Below are 21,146 nucleotides of genomic sequence, written 5' to 3' on the forward strand. Positions count from 1 at the left end.
GAATGCCTGAGATGACCCCTGTGTCTGCTCTACCCCCAGATCTGAGTCATCCAGTGAGTAGGCAGTGGACACAGAGGGGACAAAGACAGGCTCTTCCTTACCTGGCACTGTGGCCCAGACAGTGCTGGAGTGGAAGGAAGCCCTTTGCTGTCCACAGAGGGGAGACGTCAGGGTGTCCACAGGGTGCTGGAAACAGACAAGGCCTTTGCAGCTTATGCAGTGCTCCCTACAACGCTGAATGGGTTAGAGTGGGCCTAAATATTACCCTGGTGGCTCAGTGGTAAAGAATCCGCCTGCCAATCCATGGAACCTAGCTTCAATCCCAGGGTGGGGAAGAGCCCCTGGAGAAGGAAATGGCAACCCACTCCAGTATTCTTGCCTAGAGAAGTCCATGGACAGAGGAGACTGGCAGGCTACAGTCCATGGGGTTGCGAAGTGTTAAACACAACTGGGCGACTAGCAACAAAATATTACCCATACTCCACAAATTAGGAGACAAGCCCAGAGGGGGCAAGAGAGTGGCTGAGGGGGTGAGGCACAGAGCAGAGTTAAGGCTGTGGGGTCCTGATCGCCCCCTTGCCCATGCACTGCTACGTGAGGTGGCAAGGATGGGCAGCTGGGGTGGGGGTAGCTGTCAAGTGAGATATTCTTGAATGCTGGTTTTATCCCCTGTGTCCCTGCTTGCTAAGATCTCTAGAGCTACTGGCCAACAGGGTCCTATCCCCTTCCCCCTTGCCTCAGCCCAAGTCAGGGTCTGGCTCTTGCCTGAAAAGGGGCTACCAACTACCTATGACCCCTGATAGTTTTCTGCTTCAATTTTTTTTTTTTTTTTGGCCACGCTATGTGGCATGTGGTATCTTAGGTCCCCAGCCAGGGATCAAACACAGCCCTTGCATTGGAAGCATGAATCTTAACCAGTGGACCTCCAGGGAAGTCCCAGTCAGCTTCAATCTTATTCTCACATTTCCCTATTAAGGGAGTGAGTGATGCCTGCTTAGAACAGGACCAGTGGAGGGCATATCATTGGGCCCCTCTGACTTGGGTCAGAGAGCCAGCCTAACAGATGCTAAATATCCTCTGGTGACTGCAGTCCCCCCGGATGGTCCTGGGCTGGTGAAATGGGCATGCCTACTGGCACTGGTCAGGGAGGAAGAGGGGAACTGACTGGTGGGCGCACAGGAACCCGCACAACATACACACAATAACTGATAGTAACCATTCACCAATTCAGTCCTTTGCCAGCACACATGCTCTCTGGGCACCAACTGGGCTGGACTCCATCTGGGCCCTGAGGACACAGCAGGCAATAAGATGGATACACTCCCCATCCTTGTGGGATTCATGTGCTGGTGGGTGAGAGACAATGGACAAGTACACAGACAGACACTTGGAACGAGTTCTGAGAGTGAAATGAAAGCAAAGCAGGGGGCGGGGAGGAGAGTGCTCTGGGGGGCGGGCTGGGGGGGACACCGCTGCAGATGAGATGGTCGAGGAAGGTTCTGGAGCCAGGTGGCCCTGAGCCTGGACACCATCGAGAAAGGACATCCAGGTGGAAGGAGCTCCAGTGCAGTGGCCCTGAGGCAGGAACAAACCTGGCAAGACCAGAAGATGGCTGGCTTCCCAGGAGGGCTGAGGAGACAGAGGGCAGGTGGAGAGGGCAGAGAGGGCCCACGGATGGTGTTCTGGTGGTGGAGTGCCCCTTCAGAGTTCAGCAGGGAAATGCTACGATCCGATGCTCATTTCTAAGCAGTGAACCTGTCAGCTGGGTGGGGATGACCCCACAAGGGCCTGGGGGCCAGAGGCCAGAAAGGAGGTTGAGAGGTCTGGGATATGGCAGAGTGGGGAGTGATGGAGACCAGGGGAGATGAGGTGATCCTGGGCGGGGGTTCATGCCCATTAAGTTCTCCCTGCAACCCTGCACACCAATAGAGGTTGTCCCCATTACAGGAAAAGAGATACGGCTCAGAGAGAGGTTGTGGCTTTCTCAGGGTCACACAGCTTGTGAGGGGCAGAGGAGGGGTTCAAACCCTGAATCAAGACCTTGTTTGTGTAACTGCTGCTCTGCGCTGCCTCCCCGGGGCTGGCATGCTAAAGCCTTGGCCCTCACAAGGCGCTGGGGACAGGCAGAAGGGGCAGGGCGATTCAGGAGGGCATTTTGGAGGAGGGGGGCTGGGGACTGCATCCTGGAGGATTCCGTCAGGCCAGGGGAGGTGGGCTCACAGACTGATCTTATCTGGTGTCCCTCCTTGAATTCACAACACTCTGAAGGAACAACTTTGGGACAGAGATGCCACTAGGCCACTCAGGTTTCTCTTGTCAATCAATGAGAGGTCTTCCTGGGAGACTTCGCCCATGATCACTAAGTGTCGTTAACATCCTTGGAATCATCATCGGGTCCCCTGCCCCTGGGTTCAGCTTCTAATCTGCAAACTGAGCAAACCTTGCTGGATGATCAAGGCTGAACATGGGTCTAAATAGGACTGGGGACACGGGCCAGGCTGGCTCCACTCTCAGATGGGAAACTCCCACCCCTCACAGATGTACGGTGAAGCAGAGGGGCCAAGAGCCTGAGATAAGTCCTGATCAAGGAGGCCGGAGGGTTGTGAAACCTCACAAAGGCCCTCTTCCTTGAGGAGCTGTGGAGCCTGCACAGGCCTGGGCAGCCCTTTCACACCAACCTGTCGGACCAGTTTTAATATAAAGCAAGTGGGAGCTTTGCCAGAAGTTCAACAGTCTCTCCTGGGGAAGGTGTCCTTCCCCCGCCCCGGGGGGGCCCCCTCCCAAGCTGAGGCAGGCGGCACAGCCGGCCGCCAAGGGGCCATTCCAGTGGTCACCCTGGGGCAGCAGGCTGGGGCTCTCACATCTGAGACCTGAGACGGAGGAGGGTCCCCAGAGGTTTACTCCTGTCTCCTGTGTCCCCCACACCCTGGTTTTACCCAAACCTCCACTGCAGTCTGGATTATGTGCTGTACACTTGATTTGGGGGGCATGTCCCTCAACCTCACTGAACCTCAGAAGATTCCTCAGCTTTGAAGTGGGAAGAGGGACAGCACATCTCTCAGAGGGAACATGGGGGGACCCAGGAGGATTTATGAGGTGATACTGAGGAGAGGCTGAGAGGGCTCAACGTGGCAGCTGCTGCAGCTGTCACTGTAACTATTCCTTGTCCCTTATTTTAATCCCATTTGAGAGGTGGGCTGGGCAGGTGCTGCTGTCCCCTGCAGTCCCTAGAAAAGCTGCAGGAGAGCTGGCTGGAACCCCCTGGAAATATAAGCAGCCCCTCACTGCCCCCCACCAGCTTTGGTGCTGCGCTGCCAGCCCAGGCCTCCACCTTCAGGTGTTACCTGCCAACCAAGGCCTTGGGCTCCCATCATGGTGAACAGACCCACAGTCTGGTGTCTGCATGGCTTGGGGTAGAGGCCAGACCAGCCCAACCTTCTAGTAACTTCAGTAGAAACTAGGCCATCTGCTACCCGTGCCCACACCTGGGGGGGGGGGGGTGTGGGTTTCCCTCAGGCCTGTTACTCTCTCAGCCCTCAGTGGTACGTGCCCTCAAAGGTGAGTCACAGGTCAGGGAGGTGAGCTGGGTCGGTCCCCTTTCAAAGCTGTAAGCCCGATATCCAGAGAGGCAGGGTGACTTGTCCACGGTCGCCATAGAGGAAGTAGCCACGCAGGGTTGGAGCCCAGGGCTTTGAATCCCAGGCCAGGGCTTGGCTCTCTCACCCTAGAACTCTTGAACAGGAATCTGCCTGGCAACACAAACAGCCTGGTTCAGGACCCCCCCTGTCCAGACCTGGACTCGTCCCGGACAGACTGTCCAGACCGTCCCCCAGACACACCTCCACAACCCCCACATGCAGCCCCCTGCCACCTGCTGGTCTCCATGTCCGTCTGCCCTGGCCCTGCTCCTTCTCAGCCTGCTCTCCTGTTGCTCCCCACGGCTGCCTTGCCCACATCCAGCCTCACCATGGGTCACTGACCTGATGGCCTCCTCATTGGCCCCCTCAGTCCTGCCACCACCTCCAGAGTGAGGGGCTTGCAAACCCAATAGTGGCCCGCCTTCCTCACTTAGTGATATTCACAGGCTCCCCTCATAACTTGCCTGTGCCTCACCCCAGACTCCAAGATGTAGCTTCCCAATCCGCCAGGCCATTCCATTCTACTTCTCTCCAAACAGCCCTCCCCATGATATCATTCATCCTGGAATGTCCCTCTTCCTCATTCTGCCAGGGCAAACTCTTACTCACCCTTCCAAGTCCAACTCAAATACTCCTTTTCTGAGAAGTCTTCCTCAGCTTCTCTAGCACTGATTCATGCCTGTGTTGGGTACCCACTGCATCCTAGGGAATCCCCCTGGGGCCTGAGTTTTCCCAGGTCTCTGCAGCCTGGGGAGAAGAAAACATAATTTCCACGACTAATTCAAAACAATTATTGTTTGGCTAAATTTTTCATACACACACACACACACACACACACACACACACACACATACACACACACACACCACGTTTCCCATTAAAGTCTCCTGGGGTTGTCTTTGAAGAGGCAAATTAGCCAAGTGGAAAGAACTCAGGCAGAGTTCAAATTTCAGCCCCTCCAAAATCACCCCAAGGATCTCAGGCAAGTGGTTTAATCTCTTGCAGCCTCAGTTTCCCCATCTGTCTGACAGAGATAGTAGAAGTGCCCTGCCACAGGGTGGTTGGAGCGGGGCTGTGCCTGACTGTGGGTGGATACAGGGTAAGTGGTAGCTGATGTTCATCTATGAGCAGGAGGGGACGTGACAGGCCCAAAGCTGGAGGAGCCTTTTGGTGTGGCCAAAGCTTTCCGCTCAATGGAAGGACAGCTGCTTCCATGACTCAAGCCTAGTTGAAGCAGGCAGGGCCCAGAGTGCAAGAAGTGGCCTCTGAGGACTGAGGGATCTTGGGATGGCCACGACTCCTCCAGGCAGTCCTCTAGGACCGTTTCACTGCACAGTCCTTATTCGGGTGACCCACACTTATGGTGTGGCTAGAAGGGGAGTACTACCCAGCAAATGCTCCCCAGGCAGAGCCCTGTTGCAGGGACTCCCCACACCCAGCACCCATGAGCCAGCCTGGGATTTCCTGTCCCCAGAGCCGGGCGCCTCCTCCAGCAGAGGTGAAGATTTCACTCAGTTTGGGTTGGGCCAGAGCTTTGTTTTTAAAAATGTTTCTTCTCTCTCCGCTTTCTCTTAAGAAGCACTTCTCCCCTTCCCACCCCCACCAGCCCTACTTCTGAGCAACATCAGTGTGTGTGTGTGTGTGTGTGTGTGTGTGTGTCTTGACCCCCACCAGCCCTACTTCTGAGCAACATCAGTGTGTGTGTGTGTGTGTGTGTGTGTGTCTTGACCTTTCCACTTGGCCAACATTCCTTTGTTTTTCTCAGCTCCTTCGGGTAGATGGCCGTGGTAGGAGGAGCTGTAGGAGAGCAGGTTCTCCGGAAACCTTTTCTCCAAAGCTCCAGAGACATGGAGCCCAAGGAGACACTAGAAAATGAAGGCTTATCCAGAAGGAGATAGGTTCCCAGGGCAGGCAGAGGAGTGTGGGGAAGAGACCAGAAGAGCTCTAACCCCAGTGTGAGCACCTTCCAGGGCGTGCCTCTGGGCATCCTTGCTGGGTCAGCATTGTCAGCCCAGCATCTAGTGGGCAGGCTGAGCCTAGGTAGGCAAAGCTGGGTGACCCTGAGCACAATGCTTTCTCTCTCTGAGCCAAACATGCCTCAAAGTAGACCAAAGTCCTGGGTTTGCTGTCTGTGTTGATCAGCACTCACTGTCTCTACCCCAGAGGTGCCCAGACTGGGTCTCTGTAGCCCTTTTACTCTTCAGAGCCAGCAGGTGCCAATGGGAGGGGGTGTGGGCTTTAGGGCAGCAGCACCTGCTCTCGGCACCTTGACAGTCACCCCCTTTCTACTCTTGGGGTCAGTGGATGAACGGGGGTGAGCTAGGCTCCAGAAGGATCCTTGGGTGTCCTCACAGAGGGCAGAGAAGGCGGGGCATGGGCACCCCCCACCCCCACCCTGGGTGAGGTGTTTTTGCTAGAATCGCAGCAGCTGCGGCTAGAGGCCTCTTCCCAGGAAGAAAGAGCAGAGCGCCTCTTCCAAGAACTCGGAGGAGGCCTGCAGGCAGGGGAGGGAGAGCGGGGGAGTTAATTTTAAACCAAACAGCCTTCAACGCTTCTTAGGAACTGGTTGCTCAACGTGATCTGGCAGGTCCCAGGCGGGTGGGCAGGCCTGTCGCCAGCTCAGAGGTGGCAGGGGTGGAGGACACGCCTCAGAGGGGGAGGCCCAGTGACCTTGAGGGAAGGCGGACCCTGTCCTGGCCCACAAATCAAGGGCTGTCACCCCCAACCCCCACCCACCTTGCTGAGGGTGTGGGATGGGGTGACCTCCTCCGTCATAATCCGGCAAGGTAAAATTATAACACGATTAATAACACAGGTGTCCTGTCCTTCCAAGCACTGACTGTCCCATCCCCCCTTCACTGCTCAGAACCTGATACTCCTGTGCCCTGGCCCGTACCTCTGGAGGTTATCTGATTGAAGGCCTGCTCTGAGGCCAGAGGAAGGCTTATGCCATGTGCTTGCGAGCTGGAACCCTGGGATGGGGGCGGGGGGGTGGAGGGACTGAGGGTGGAGTGTAGCAACCAGAGCCCAATTTCAAGGCCCCACGGGTGTGCCTCTTGTGTGTGCAGGGAGGCTGTGAGCTGAACTCCCTGGGCTTAGCCCGCCCCCACAGCTGACTGGAGTCAAAGTGCCTTCACACACATTGACCTCCTGCCCCGACGCTAGGGTGGCCACCCTCTCTGGGCTGACAGCCAAGGCCCACCTCCCAGTGGCTGAATCCTACAGAGGCCCTGCCCAGGGCACCCCCTCCTTCATTCCCTCCACCAGCTGCCCAATGAGACCCCAGTAGCCTGGGTGGGGCAAGGCCTATGTTCTAGGAAAGGATCCTGAGCAAGTGCTGCCAGGAGCCACAGTTCTTGGAAACGGCACTGCAGAGCGATGGGACGCTTCCAGGAACCCGCTGGCCACTCCAGGGAGAGAGGCTTAGAGGAGGGGCAGTGACCCAGGTGAGGGGGAGGAGGTACCACGGCCACAGCTGGGAGTCCACGCCTCCAGGAAACCCTCCTTGACTGCAGGTGGCTCCGTAGACTCCTCTGTCTCAGCACTGAGTCTGCCAGGGCAGGCCCAGGTCTGGTACAGCATCTGTGGTACCCAGCACCCAGCCCTAGGATAGGCACAGAGTGGACAATGGGAAACGATACGGGGGAAAGGCTGTGTGTGCCTGGGAGGAGGGGCGGTGTGTGGGGGAGGGCGCACAGGTGAAAGTAGGATGCTCGGTGATGCTCGGTGAGAGTGTACTGGCCAGACTGGTGAGCAGCCAGGGCTGTGATGGGCAAAGGGGGAGGAGGAGGGAGAGCAACGTGGGATCCCAGCGCTCCCTGAGCACTGAGTCCCTCACTAACAAACAGGCAACCTCTGGCCAGGACTCCTGGCTCCCCTTCAGGCCAGTCTTTTCCTCCAGGACCTTTCCCCTCAGATCGCTGTCCCCCCGCTGGGGTACAGGCCCCAGCTGCAGCATCAGGCCACCTGGGTGTGGTCCTAGCACCCGTGCCCAGTGGTGCGGTCCCGAGCACACATCTGGCCATTGGAGCCTCGGTGTCCTTACTTAAGAGAATGAAGAGGACAAGCTGTAGGGCCCCCAGGAAGCCATGGAGGCTGTGACCCCATTCTGGGACTGGGCTGGGACCTAATCACACTCTGAGGAGTGGCCGTGAGTGTTCCTATCATGGGTCCCAGGGGCCTGGAAGGGGTGCTGGGGGGCATGTCTAGACAGGCACAGAAAGGAAGTAAGGGCCTCCTTCTCTGGCTAGGTGACCTTGGGACAGTCTTTTAACTACTCAGGACCTGTTTGCCTTGAGAAGAATGGAGACCCCTCCCTAGTCAAGGCTGGACAGAGGTGTGGGCAGGGAGCTGCCTCTCCTCTCAAGCCCTCAGGTCACTCCTGGCTCTCACTGAGCACAGCTCCAAACCTGCTACCCACCTCCCCCAGTATATCACTGTAGCCTATCAGGCTCCTCTATTCAAGGGGATTCTTCAGGCAAGAATACTTAGAGTGGGTTGCCATGCCCTCCTCCAGTAGAGAATCATGGTGAGGAGTATGTATGTTTGGTGATTTTTCTCCTTGGGGCTTCTTGCCTAGTCCCAGCCCACCCCTCGGATTCCCCCTTGACCATGGACCCAAATAGACAGGAGCTCCAGAAACACAATTTACTTTTTGGCCACATCAAGCCCCCTGCAGGATCTTAGTTCCCCAACCAGGGATCAAGCCTGTGCCCCCTGTAGAATCTTAACCACTGGACTACCAGCAAAGTCCCCAAGTTTCTGAAATTTTCATTAACTATTAAATATTTTTTAGAAAGAAGCCTTTCCAATTCACATTCAAACCCTCTGTGACTCTAAGGCTGGTCCGCAGCCTCCCTGCCTTTCACTGGAGCTTGAATGGCGTAATCACGGGTGGGCTGGGTTTGTCTCTTTGTGCCAGCGTCAAGCCCCCAGCGATGGTGATGCCCGTGTGTTCGTTAGTCCACTGTCTGTGAACTGACCATGTGTGTTTGTGACATGTTCTACATAATAGGCTGCAGGCAGATTAGAAGATACTGGTGATGGACCAGGCACAATTTCCCATAAATTATATTAGAATGATTTGGGAAAAAAATGAAGTCCAATGTCTACCTCACAGAGGCAACCACCATATTCTAGATGGACTAAATATTTAAACATGAAAAATGACACTCCAAGAGTCCTTTAGAGCACCTTCCTAAGAAGTCACAACAGTATTGATTCTGAGAAAGGAAACTTCTTCCTTCGTGTGGCTCCCCTGCATTATTTTCAGGACAGATTTGGAGAAATGAGAGCGACATCAGAAAACCCATTAACGCTCATTTAGTGTCATCTTCCCAGTCTTGAAGGGTTTTCCCCTGAGGCAGGCTCAGGGTTAAGGATCCAAACACGGGAACTTCCCTGATGGTCCAGTGGCTACGACTCCACACTCCCAATGCAGGGAGCCAGGGTTCTATCCCTTGTCAGGGAACTAGATCCCACATGTGCAACTAAAGATCTGGCATGCTGCAACAAAGAGCTGATGCAGCCAAATAAACGAATAAATAAATAAATAATAAATATTAATAAAAAGATCCAAACACAAATAGTTTATTTCGGAGGAGATGTCAAGAAGCATCGATAGGGTTGCTGCTGCTGCTAAGTCGCTTCAGTCGTGTCCGACTCTGTGCGACCCCATAGACAGCAGCCCACCAGGCTCCCCTGTCCCTGGGATTCTCCAGGCAAGAATACTGGAATGGGTTGCCATTGCCTTCTCCAGTGCATGAAAGGGAAAAGTGAAAGTGGAAGTCGCTCAGTCCTGTCCGATTCTTAGCGATAGGGTACTGGGAGACAATTCTTCCTGGTTGTCTCCCTTTTCTGTACATTTGTTCACAGAGGCACTGACTGCCCTTGTTCCAAACAATACTTTCAAGGGTGATTATTCCAGTGAATAGCCTTAGAAGACAGAGATAATGTCTCCCTCCAGGAAAAAAGGCAGATTTATTTATTGTCTAGTATAATAAAGATAGTATCTGCCTCTGGGGCAAAAGGTTAGGCGGGTTGGCTTACAGTCTATTATAAAAGATTTGGGTTCCCTGATCTCAAGGTTTCTCTGCTGTCAACCTACTGCATATTCAGGCATCATCTGGCTCTTATAGGGTCACGCTGCAGGCACTGGGTTCAGGGAAGTGGTTCAAGAAAATGCTGATCCTCTGTCTACTGTTACTATGGGAAATAAACTAACCTTTGCTTCTCAAGCAGGAGTGCTGTATCTTCCACTAGCATCCTCGGAATATGGCAGCTTGTGAGCTGGGTGAAATCATAGAGCCTTTCTAGTTCCTGATGGAGGTGAGGGGAAGTGAGACAGGGAAGGAGAGGAAGCCAGAGCAGGTGTGTAAATGAGTTCCCTCTGTGGGCAACTGAGGTCAGTCCCCGGTTGACAGGTGGTGTAGAACACTCCTCAGGGTTGTCCCACCTGAGAGGGTGAGGAAGCTGGGGTGTGTACCCACCAATTCCCACCCTTTGCGGGCTTAGGACTGCTCCAGAGGGTAAGTTCCCTGGTCATTCCACCTCCTAAGCTGGCCTGTGCTGTAGGGAAAGCCTCAAGCTGAGCACTGCAAATGCTCAGTGGGAACCTGAGCAGGAGGGGACATGCTCCACGAGAGCAGGGCCTTATCTGAATACCACCCATGCCCAGGGCCTGGCACGGTGCCCAGCAGACAGCAATCGAACACACACCACAAGCGGCAAGGATAAGGACTTGTTTACTTGCCTCTGTCTTCCACTTGGCCATCAATTCCTGATGGGCAGTGTCTCTGTCCATTTTTCCTTCATACTCCAGCACCAAGGGTAAGTCCGACAATCAATCTTAGGCTCCCAGTCATGGTTGGAGAGGAGTGAGGGGACAGCTGGCATGATGGGGTTCAGAGCCTCATGGGGCAAAGATGGCTGGCCCCCTGCCCACCTCCTGAGACCAAGTAGAGGGGGAGAGCTTTGGAAAGTAGCAGACAGCTCTGGCCAGGGTCGTTCAATGAAAGAGCGACACCCAACAAAAATCCGAGGGTTCTCTACTCTTTGACCCCCGCCCTCCACCCCATGAAACACAGGCCAAGCCCTCAGTGGAGGGGTATTCAAGGTGTGGGGGAATAAACAACCCGGAATGGTAAATGTTGAGGGTTGAGGAATCAATCTTGCCTTGACAGTGCTCCAGGTCTGGGCCTTGAGCGAAGGGGCAGAATTGGGGGCAGGTGGTGAGGCCTAGCAGAGATGGCTGTCTCTTCTCCCAGCTCCAGGGCCCATCTCAGTGACTGGCAAAGTGTGGAGGGCTGGACTGGCCTGGGTGTGGCTTCCACTGTCTCAGCCTCAAAGGACCCCTCATACCCAGCCTAGGGCTCTATGGGTTAATTTTATATTTAGGAGGTGAGTGAACAGTGAGTGGGAATGAGGGGGACAGAGGCCAAGCGAGGCTAGAGGTAGGGGAAAGTCCCAGGGGGTCAAAGAAGGTAGAGGAAGCATTTAAGCAGAATTTTGAAGTTTGGATCTTATTTGAGGAATCAGAGAGACAGACTGATTGAGAAAGAGAGGGGACTACAGGCAGCTAGGTCACTCAAGCAAAGATGTAGTGCAGGGAAAGTTCCTGGGAATGGCGAGGTGTAGGAGGACCCTGTGGTTGGTCCCGAGGTGGTTTGCTGAGAGAATCAACCCCGAGTTTGATGCAGTGTGGTCATCAGGGGGTGCCAAACCACAAATGCCAGGCCAGAAAGGTCAAGGAGGTGGACAGGTGCCCAGGTCTCGCTTGTTCCCCTTCTAGATCTCCGCCAACTTGCTGTGTGACCTTGGGCAAATCATGGGCCCTTTCTAGGCTTCAGCTTTCTTTTCCACAAAACGGGGGCACAGTACTCAAACTCCCATGGACTCTCATGACTCAGAGACAATACTTGGGTCTCCAAGACAGGGTGATCTCTCTCCCCTAAGAACCTCAGTCACCCCTTCTCCCAGCTTGGAAGGTAGCCTCAGCCCTCAGCAACCTGGGGCACCTCACAGAGGCCACACACAGAAGTCCTGACCTGGGTACCAGAGCCTGGAGCTCCGCAATCCAATGCAGGGCCGGTGTGGACATCTATGATCATGGACATGGACCCACGTGCTCCAGTCCCACACCTGTGCACATGCACATACCTACGGACACCTGTGTAGCGTGCACAGGTCTCTATGATGGGCATGTGTGATATGGCCTGGCTCCCATGGCTCCCCACTGACCAGAGCAAGCCTAAGGACCCAGTCACTCATGAGCGGCCTGTCAGGAGGAGTTCATGTCCAAATCCACGAGTTCCTCAAGGACAGGGCCCCACCTGAATCACCCCGCCTGGCTTACAGTGGTGCTCAATGCTTGTAGGTGAACAACTGGCCTGGGGATCGCGGAGAGACACAGGATACTAAAGACCTCAGTCACCCCTTCTCCAAGCTTGGGAGGCAGCTTTAGCGCTCAGCAACTCGGGGCTCTGCACAGACACTTGCAGGAAAAGAGGACTTGTCCAGATGCTGTGTCCTCACGTGACCGTGAATTCCACCCCATCCATATGGCCCCGAAGGAGACAGAGGTGCTGGGCGGTTGGCTATGACTCAGCGGAAGGAAGACAGGAAGTGGGTGTTGGTGGCGCTGAGGCCCTAGGGTTTTGCTTCTCATTTCTCTCTTTCTGAAGCACAGCAAGTTCCCAGAACTGAAGGTTCAGAAACCCCAGGCTTTCAGGGGCACTGAGTTCCCTAGTGCTCCCACCTCTGGAGACACAACACAAAGCCCAGGGAAGCCCCCATTCCCTGTCCCCTGTGTAGGGCCTTCTGCCCTGCCAGAACCAGGACTGAGTACCTGGAAGGCCCACAGGAACCAGGAGGAGTCGTGGACTCCTAAGACTTTTCAAAAGTATGTAGCCCAGATTCACTTGCTGAGACAGATGCTGAGAGGAGGCGCTGGAACCTCCAGGACAGGTAGGGGTGGAGCAGTCAGGGTGGGCTTCCTCACCAAGAACCTGGGCGAGGGCATCCTCAGAAGCCTGAATTCCTTCTTTCTCCTTCCCTCCCTTCCCTTCCTCCTTTCCTTTCCATTCTCTCTTTCTCTTTCTTTCGTTCATATTTTTAACTACCAGAAAAAACCCAGTTTAAAAAACGACACATACACTCATATTGGCACAACACCAAATTATGATACATTAGGACTCCTCCCCCTGTGTCCAGAGTCCTAGGTCTGGGCTGAGCAGGACATATGGCTTCTCCTGAGGTCCCTGAGAATAAGAGACTACAAGGGGGCCTTCGGAAACACACTCCCATTTGTACCCACTTGTCTGTGCAAATCACTTGGTGGGGTCACTTGGTCCTGTGCCACCAAAATCAAATACTGCAAGAAACTGAAAGCTGAGGCTGACAGAAGACTGCAGCTCCCACCCCACCCCCCGTTTAAACGTCAGTACTCATCGATGTTCAGTATGATGGACTTAATGCTAAGTGTTGAGAACGTGAACTAACAAAATCCATTTAAGACACTGCTTTTGTTTTTTAAAAAATACATAGTTGAGTTCCACGTAAAAGTTGGTTTGAAAACTCCACAGCTCCAGAGATCTGCGCAGGAGGGCTGGGCGGAATGACAAGAGAGAGGATTTCTGTGCCAGCAGAAAGTGGGGAGCCCTGGGCAGTTCTTGAGCTGTGGAATGCCTTTAAGAAGAGTTTTAGGCACATCTACCTGCACCTCCTCCCAGAACCTCTCAGGTCTAGGGACCTGAAATGCTCCCCTCTGGCCTGGTAGGCTTTATACCAACTTATGCTGAGAGAGGACTCACTTTCCTCACCCACCTGTCAGCTGGGAACCAGAGTCTGGGCGACTGTCAGTGCCCCCCCCACTCCCGCCACATCCGGAGTACATCAGAGTCTCCTTTCTGCAGCAGCCACTTTCACTGCCCTCCCCTCCCCCACGGGCTCCTCTGCAGCGGGGTGTGAAAGTTTGGCACCAGGGGCAGCTGGGAGGGGAAGAAGCTCACTCCCCATCTGGTGCTTTCTGTTTGACTCACCACTTTCCTCTTTGCCCTGGAACCCCATGTCAGCCCTGGGGGCACCCCAGCTGGGTACCAGGGCCCTGGGCTGCAGCTGGCCTCTGTGGCCTGCTCACTCCCCTTCCAGCTGGAAGGTCAGAGGACTGGGTTCAAACCCCAGCATGGCCACTTTCTGCTTGTGTGATGTTTCTCAAGTTAAACCCAGGTCTTTTCACCTGTCTAGGGGGCTAAGGAAGGTGCACCTCATGTGCAGAGGATTTATGACAAAGTGTCTGTGGCACTTGGCACCGTTACACATGGAGAGGCCAATTACTGTTGCTGACAGCACTCAGACCTGGGAGGGTGGTCTTCACGACTCCATTTAAAGGGCTGCTTTTAGGCTATATCCCCACAGGGTCACATTTGGATCTCCCGATACCCCGTCCATTCCAGTTCCCAGTCCAAGGTGGCTCCAGGGCCCCCAGGTTCCAGTCAGAGCCTTGGGCTCTATTGTGGTACTGGCTACCCTCCACTCTATATCCAGTTCCTCAGCAATGGTTGTGAGTTGTTCTATTTCAGAAGGTCGACTGCTCTAGCTCCTAGCAGCCTCTAGACCTCGGCTCAGTTGCTCCCCCAACCTCTCTTTCTGGCAGCCAGAGGATATCCTCAGTGCCTACCTGACCCTGTAACTCACCCTGAGACTCTTTACATTAGGCTGTGGTTCCCAAAGTGCATTCAGAGCTCCTCCAAGGGCATCCACCACCATCACCACCTTGCCACTACACATTCCTGCCCATCTGCCTTCAGGCACCCAGGCTTTTGCCCAGACTGTCCTCATTCCAGGCCTGCTCTACCCCTGTCCTGGGCCCTACCCTCTTCAAGCTAGGTGTGATGACCAAGGCATCAGGCCCAGGGCTATTCAGCCTGGAAGGGAATCCCAGTTCAGCCTGCATGTGAGCAGGTTCCTTAGCCTTTCCCAGTTTTAGTTTTCCTCACCTGTAAAACGGGAGGGTTCACAGACTTCGCCTTATGGGATTTCTTGAGAATGAATGAGATAATCCCAGAAGCAGTTGGTTCAGGGTGTACCGTTCACCTCCATATTTTCCAATTTTCCATATTTTCTCCCCTCAGGCTCTTCTGAGGGGTGTCATCTTCCAGGAGCCTGGCACATTGCAGGGCTCGGGAGACTGAGGCCTGACTGAGCCTATGCTGCACACACCCCAGGAGAAGGGCCCAAGCCCTCTGGGGGCTTCCTTGGTGGGCCAGTGGTTAAGAATCCACCTTGTGACCAAGAGACACAGGTTTAATCCCTGGTCTGGGAAGATCCCACATGCTGCAGGGCAACTGAGCCCATGCACCACAACTACTGAGCCAGCGCTCTTGAGTCTGTGCTCCACGACAAGAGAAGCTACCACAACGAGAAGACCGTGTACGGCAACTAGAGTGTAGGACCAGCTCACCACAACTAGAGAAAGCCTGTGTGCAGCAGTGAAGATCCAGCACAGTCAATAAATAAATAAAAACTTAAAAAAAAAAAGCCCTCTGGGAACAGCCCTGGTAACCCCTGCTCCTGCCCTGTGGATCTACAGGCCTCGGTGGTGGACCTCTGCACTAAGCTTTACAGGGGGCAGCCCAGAACCTAGCTATGCTGACCTCAGTCTGATCATTCACATGGGCAGTGGTGGTGGCCTCCCCCTCCCTTCCAGTCCAGCAGTGTGACCTGTCCTGTGACTACACCTTGCTGAGCCTTGGTTTCCTCATCATAGATGCGATTAAAAACCCAGTCTGTGGGGTTGTGAAGATTAACACCACTAAATGCAAAGCAGTTGCTAGGGGCTCAGTGCCCAGTAGGAGCTTCAGAAATGATAGCAAGAAGATGGAAGAAGAGGGGGAAGACCAAGGGGGCTGCCCAGATACCTTGCTCAGCTGCAAGGTCCAAAGGAAAGAAGGCCCAGGCAGCTCTAGCTCAGGGTTCCCTCTGCTTGCCCACATAGCCTGGCCTCATACTGACTCCCAGGAATGGCAGACAGAACTACTCCTGGAAATCAAGGTGGGTTGGGGGTCTGCAGGGGATGAAGGGCTGGAAGCTGGGAGGCAGAGAACAGCCTTGGGTTTGAGTCCCAGCCCTGGCCCACTGAGCCTCAATGCTCTCATTTGTACACAGGGATCTTTGTAGGTGCTTCAAGCCCCCATAATCTGCTTCTTGGCCTCAGCAGGCTGGGAGTCTGACCCTTCTATTCCCCTAGAATGCATGCCCCAGGAGTGGGCTACAGAGCCAGCATAGTAGGGGCAGTATGGTGGCATTCCCTACTCTGACAGTCAGTGTCTCTGAGAGAGACCTTGGCCCCTGGAAGCAGCCACCAGCAAGGCCTGCCTTCCATTGGGCAGAGGTGCTCTGAGCCGCTTCCCTGTCTCTCCTCAGTCAAGGCCAGGGCCAGGTGGAGGCCAGCTCAGGGCCCCAGCAAGGCTGAGGGAGGCTCCCTTGCCTTTCCTACTCTGTGAACTGTAAAACTGGCCTTTCCCCACCGTTTCCCTGGAGGATGACTGAGGGAAGTGTCCTGGAAGAGGAGTAGTCCCAGAATCTGAAGCTCCTACATAGCGGATGTCTGGTTATGAGGCCAAAGATGCTAAAGGTTCTTTGGGTGGTGGTGATGTATAACAGTTCCCTCAGAGAGGGATGCAAAGGGGAAACCCTGCTCTCCTCACAACCACCAGCAGGGCTTCCCATGGGACCCAGACTTGTGCACACACCATCGGCTGCAGGTGGACTAATGCGTCGAAGGTTCCAGTTAGCCACTTCAGCTTAGGGTATCATGAAGCTGAGAACCCTACGTGTTAAGTGAAAGTCGCTCAGTCATGTCCGACTCTTTGCAACCCCATGGACTGTATATTCTCCAGGCCAGAATACTGGAGTAGGTAGCCTTTCCCTTCTCCAGGGGATCTTCCCAACCCAGGGACTGAGCTAGGGTCTCCCGCATTGAGAACCCTAGGAATGACCCAATTCTATCCCAGCCAAACAGCCCAGCCCAGGCTGGTAGCAGGAGCTGGACACTGCTTGGGGGCTGAAGGAGTCGGGCCTCCATGGCTTCCATGGAGGGATCAGCCTGGAGTCAAGGGCTGCTGTGCTCAATTCACAGACACGGTACTTGCTCACCTCGCCCTCTGCTCATTCTCATATACTCCTGGGTGCTGGGCTGGCCATGTGACCCCATGGGAGTCAGGACTGGGCTCGGATCCAGTCTCTGAGGTCCTCTCTGAGGGCCTGGGTGGCCCCCATGCCACTGGAGACGGGCTATGGAGGCCAGCTTTGCTCTCTCCCCTGATCCCAGTCCCATTCCCCAGCGTGCCTGGTCCTGGGGCCGGCCTCTCTCAGTCCCACCCTGGGCAGCTTTTAGTCCTCTCACTCCAGAAGAGGGCCAGCTTGAGGGAGCCCAAGCAGCTCAGGTCTCCTGGGTGTGAAGGGTTCCCTCCTCCTTCCCCAGCCACCTCACTGCTCAGGGGAAGTGTTCAACGCAACCTATCATGCACCTCAAATTCTTTCCATTTCTGCCTATTTCCAAATTCTAATTCCAAAGCCACTTGCACTTTTAGGTATTAGAGTAGCAATGGTAAAGAATTCGCCTGCAACACGGGAGACACAGGAGACAAGGGCTGGATCCCTGATCAGGAAAATCTCCTGGAAGAGGAAATGGCAACCCACTTACAGTATTCTTGCCTGGAGAATCCCATGGACAGAGGAGCCTGGCGGGCTACAGTCTATGGGGTCGCAAAGAATCAGACATGACTGAGCGACTGAGCACTCACTCCCTCACCAAAATCTGTTAACAGTTTCCTGTTATCGCCACAACAAATGACCATGAGTTTACTGGTTTTAAACAACACAAATGTATCATCTTAGATTCTGGAAGTCAGATATCCAAAATCAGTTTCACTAGGACAAAATCAAGGCGTTGGCAAGACAGCAGGTATTCTTTCTTGAGACCCTAGGGGAGAATCCATCCCCTCACTTTCTGCAGCATCTCGAAGCCGTCTGCACTCCACGGCTCATGGGCCACCCCCCCAGCAACGGCATCACTTTGACCTCTGCTGCCATCATCACAGGAGAAGGCAATGGCACCCCACTCCAGTACTCTTGCCTGGAAAATCCCATGGACGGAGGAGCCTGGTAGGCTACAGTCCATGGGGTCGCTAAGAGTCGGACACGACTGAGCGACTTCACTTTCACTTTTCCCTTTCAGGCACTGGAGAAGGCAATGGCAACCCACTCCAGTGTTCTTGCCTGGAGAATCCCAGGGACGGCGGAGCCTGGTGGGCTGCCGTCTATGGGGTCGCACAGAGTCGGACACGACTGAAGCGACTTAGCAGCAGCAGCAGCAGCAGCCATCATCACATCTCCTTTTCTCTCACAGTTGTGATTATGCTGCTGCTGCTGCTGCTGCTAAGTCGCTTCAGTCGTGTCCGACTCTGTCCCACCCCATAGACGGCAGCCCACCAGGCTCCGCCGTCCCTGGGATTCTCCAGGCAAGAACACTGGAGTGGGTTGCCATTGCCTTCTCCAGTGCCTGAAAGGGAAAAGTGAAAGTGAAGTCGCTCAGTCGTGTCCGACTCTTAGCGACCCCATGGACTGTAGCCTACCAGGCTCCTCCGTCCATGGGATTTTCCAGGCAAGAGTACCGGAGTGGGGTGCCATTGCCTTCTCCGGTGATTATGCTGAGCCCACCTGAATAGTCCAGGATAATCTTTCTACTTCAAGACCCTTAACTTAATCAAATCTGCAAAGTTCCTTTGCCATGTAGGGTAATGTATTCCCAGGTTTAGGGGATGAGGCCACGGGCATCTCTGGGGCCATTATCCTGCCTACCACAGGAGGGGGGAGGACTGCTTTGCCAGCCCCAATCCCCACCCATGATGGCCTGTCCTAGGATGGAGGGGTCACTGCAGGTGGAGACCAGGCTGCTGTTCTGGCCAACATTGGCTGGGGGCTCTAGGGGCCCAGAGCTCCAGGAAACCTGGTGCCTGCCCCCACTGCTGACAAGGACAGCCTGTACTCAGCGTGGCTGCTGTGCAGAGATCAGGTGCACTTGAGCCCTCAAACTGGCTATGGCTCAACTCAAACAGCTGCCGGGCCCTCCCTACTGTGACCAGAATACGCGAGAGCTACTGTCAGTTGTGATGTGAGCCACATGGGAAATTCCAGCTACATTTTGGCAAACACACACACTGTTGGATTACCGGTGGACATCTGTTGGGCTTAGGGTACGTCAGACCCATATTGGACCCCAGAGAGAAGAGACAGGAAGGCTCCCAAATGCACGGGGCAGAATGTCACTGTTACTGGAAGAAGTGGCCCAGGGGCTGGTGGCGAGAACACAGAGGTCAGGTGGGTGTTCCGGAGGAGACAGCATTTGTGCTGGAGCTTGAAGCAGAGGATTATCTGGACTGGCAGTGGTGGGCAAGGGCATTTCTGATGAACGTACAGCCGGGGCAAAGGGAAGGAGGGGTGTTTGGGGAATGGAGAATTACGCAGGGAAGCTGGAGTCTAGGGCAGTGGAAAAAAGAATCCAGAGGTGGACAGGGAGGGACATGCTGCCTGCACAGGTTACAGTTCCCAAACTCAGTCAGCAGTGGAACTCTCTTTCAACGGAAGCCTACTCAGAGCACCCGATGAGGGTTTGGTAAGGCTCCCCAAGCCCTTCCCATAGCCATCCTCCCCTAGCCCTTCAGATCTGGACTCGGCCAGACACAAACACCACTCAGGTCATGGGGAGCCAGCCAAGGGTTTTGGGCAGGGATTGGGAGAAGTTAACGACCCAGGGTCCAGGTAGGGGTAGGGGAGAGCAGAAAGGATACATATCAGTAAAGTAGCCAGATGGGCCCCATGGAGAGTCATGGGCAGCTGGGAAAAGCATCCAACTTGAGGCAAAGTCTCAGTTTCCTCCACTGTCAGAGGAGATGGAATTGTTCTCCCAGAATATAACCATCAGGGACTCCTAAACTCTCTGCCCATGCTTGTGGCTCCAGCTGAAGGAGACTAGGTGGACAGCAGGCACATCCCTTAAGACCTCAGGGCCTTGCAGAGCCTGGACTCCCCCATCAGCACCACATCCTCCTGCTATTGTCTCCAGGGCTCCGTGACACAGGCTGAAGGAGGCAGCTCATCTCTGACTCTGGCCCCAGGAAAGAGGGAGGAGACAAAGCAGATGAGAATGGCTTTCCCTGGGCTGGAGCCACTGGCTTCTCTGGCGTGGACCTTGGAGCACTCAGGCCCTGGTAAGGAGGGCAAGGAAGGACTGAGGGGAGATCTGGCTGCCAGGCCACCAGCCTCTTGGTGGCTCCATCTCCAGAGGGCAGAGAGAAGTCAAGAGCCCAAGACTGAAATCCCTGACCTCCCTCCTTTCCAGACTGCCATGTCTTTCTGTCTATTTCATGTTGGTGCCAAGCACAAGACACACACATGCAGGTACATGGCCCTCTTTATGTCTACCCTCCCAGGAAGGCAACGAAAGCACTCACAGTGCCCCATGAAAGGTACAACCCATGGTCTCTTCAAAATCATATAAAGATAAAGCACTTGGTTCCATTTCTTAGACTTGGAAGCTAAGGGTGAGAGAGGGGAAGTCACCTGTCCCCTCACACCCTAGTGACAGGCAGTTGCCAGGTTCTACACCCAGGCTGGTGTGGCTTCAACACTGGACCTCAACGCCCAAGTCTCAATCAAGCCAGTGGCTGCAGGCTTGAGATCCGAGGTTCACTTGACACAAACTTCTTTCCCAGGGTTCTTAGGCCTCATGGGAGGAAGCTTTCCCCAAGGGTGCCTCCTGCTTCAGTGACCCCAATTGCTCCTACACTCTCACTCTGCATCATTCTGTCCTCTTGGGAAGCCATGTCCACATGCTTGCGAAGGCCTTTCCTCGGTAATGTGCCTGAGGCCAGAAGGGTAGGACCATCAGGGAAGCTGGGGTTGTGGGATAAGGAGGCAACAGACTGCTAGGTCAGGGCAGCTACCCTGAGATGTTGCGAAGACAGCAGGAGCCAAAGGACAGGGGTAGCAGGAGAGGAAGGGGAATACTGGTGAGGTAGGCAGAGGTCTGAGAGCACATGGGGGCTCTGAAAGCCTACCTCCCCCTTCCAGGTTCCTTCTGGAGCAGTCTTAAGGGGGAGTCTCTGGCTCCTCCTCAAAGGAAGCCATGGGCACCTCGCGGTCCACCCAGCTTGGGCTGGGTAAGGAACAGGACAGGGTGGTGCTGGGAACTGCAGTGTGGCCTCTGTGAAGGCAAATACCATGAGCAGCGAGGGAGTCGCTCAGGCCAGGTGTGATTCCAGCAAACAGACTCCCCCCAAGGCAGGGACCTAACTTCCCATTGCCACTTGGCCTCCTCCCATCACAGGACCTCAGGCAGGCCATGTCTTCTCTTGGGAGTGGGCCTTCCAATACCGGCTATATAATTCACCTGGCTGAGAGCAAAATAAGGCTGCCACCTTGCAGTGGCTTTGAAACCAGAAGAGCCAG

At 54.7% G+C, this 21,146-nt stretch overlaps 1 protein-coding gene across 6 annotated transcripts in view; it reads right to left on the reverse strand.

Annotated features, from left to right (window-relative positions):
- Nucleotides 1-21,146, reverse strand: part of HEMK1 (HemK methyltransferase 1, mitochondrial release factors N(5)-glutamine) — a 34,525-nt gene that overhangs the window by 1,991 nt on the left and 11,388 nt on the right. Inside the window, exons 12-14 of one of the 6 annotated variants that reach the window (XR_014064112.1) lie at nt 10,390-10,584; nt 4,248-4,414; nt 102-186 (exon numbers count right to left, since the gene is read on the reverse strand). The gene's annotated coding sequence lies outside the window, so the exon portion shown is untranslated. Of the gene's footprint in view, nt 1-101; nt 187-4,247; nt 4,415-9,211; nt 9,957-10,389; nt 10,585-20,093; nt 20,560-20,755; nt 20,902-21,146 lie in introns of those variants that run through there. The other 5 variants (XR_014064113.1, XR_014064117.1, XR_014064116.1 and 2 more) reach the window with 5 other exon arrangements.

Source organism: Giraffa tippelskirchi, chromosome 9, assembly GCF_054371585.1.
Source record: "Giraffa tippelskirchi isolate mGirTip1 chromosome 9, T2T-mGirTip1v1.2.pri, whole genome shotgun sequence".
NCBI lineage: Eukaryota > Metazoa > Chordata > Mammalia > Artiodactyla > Giraffidae > Giraffa > Giraffa tippelskirchi.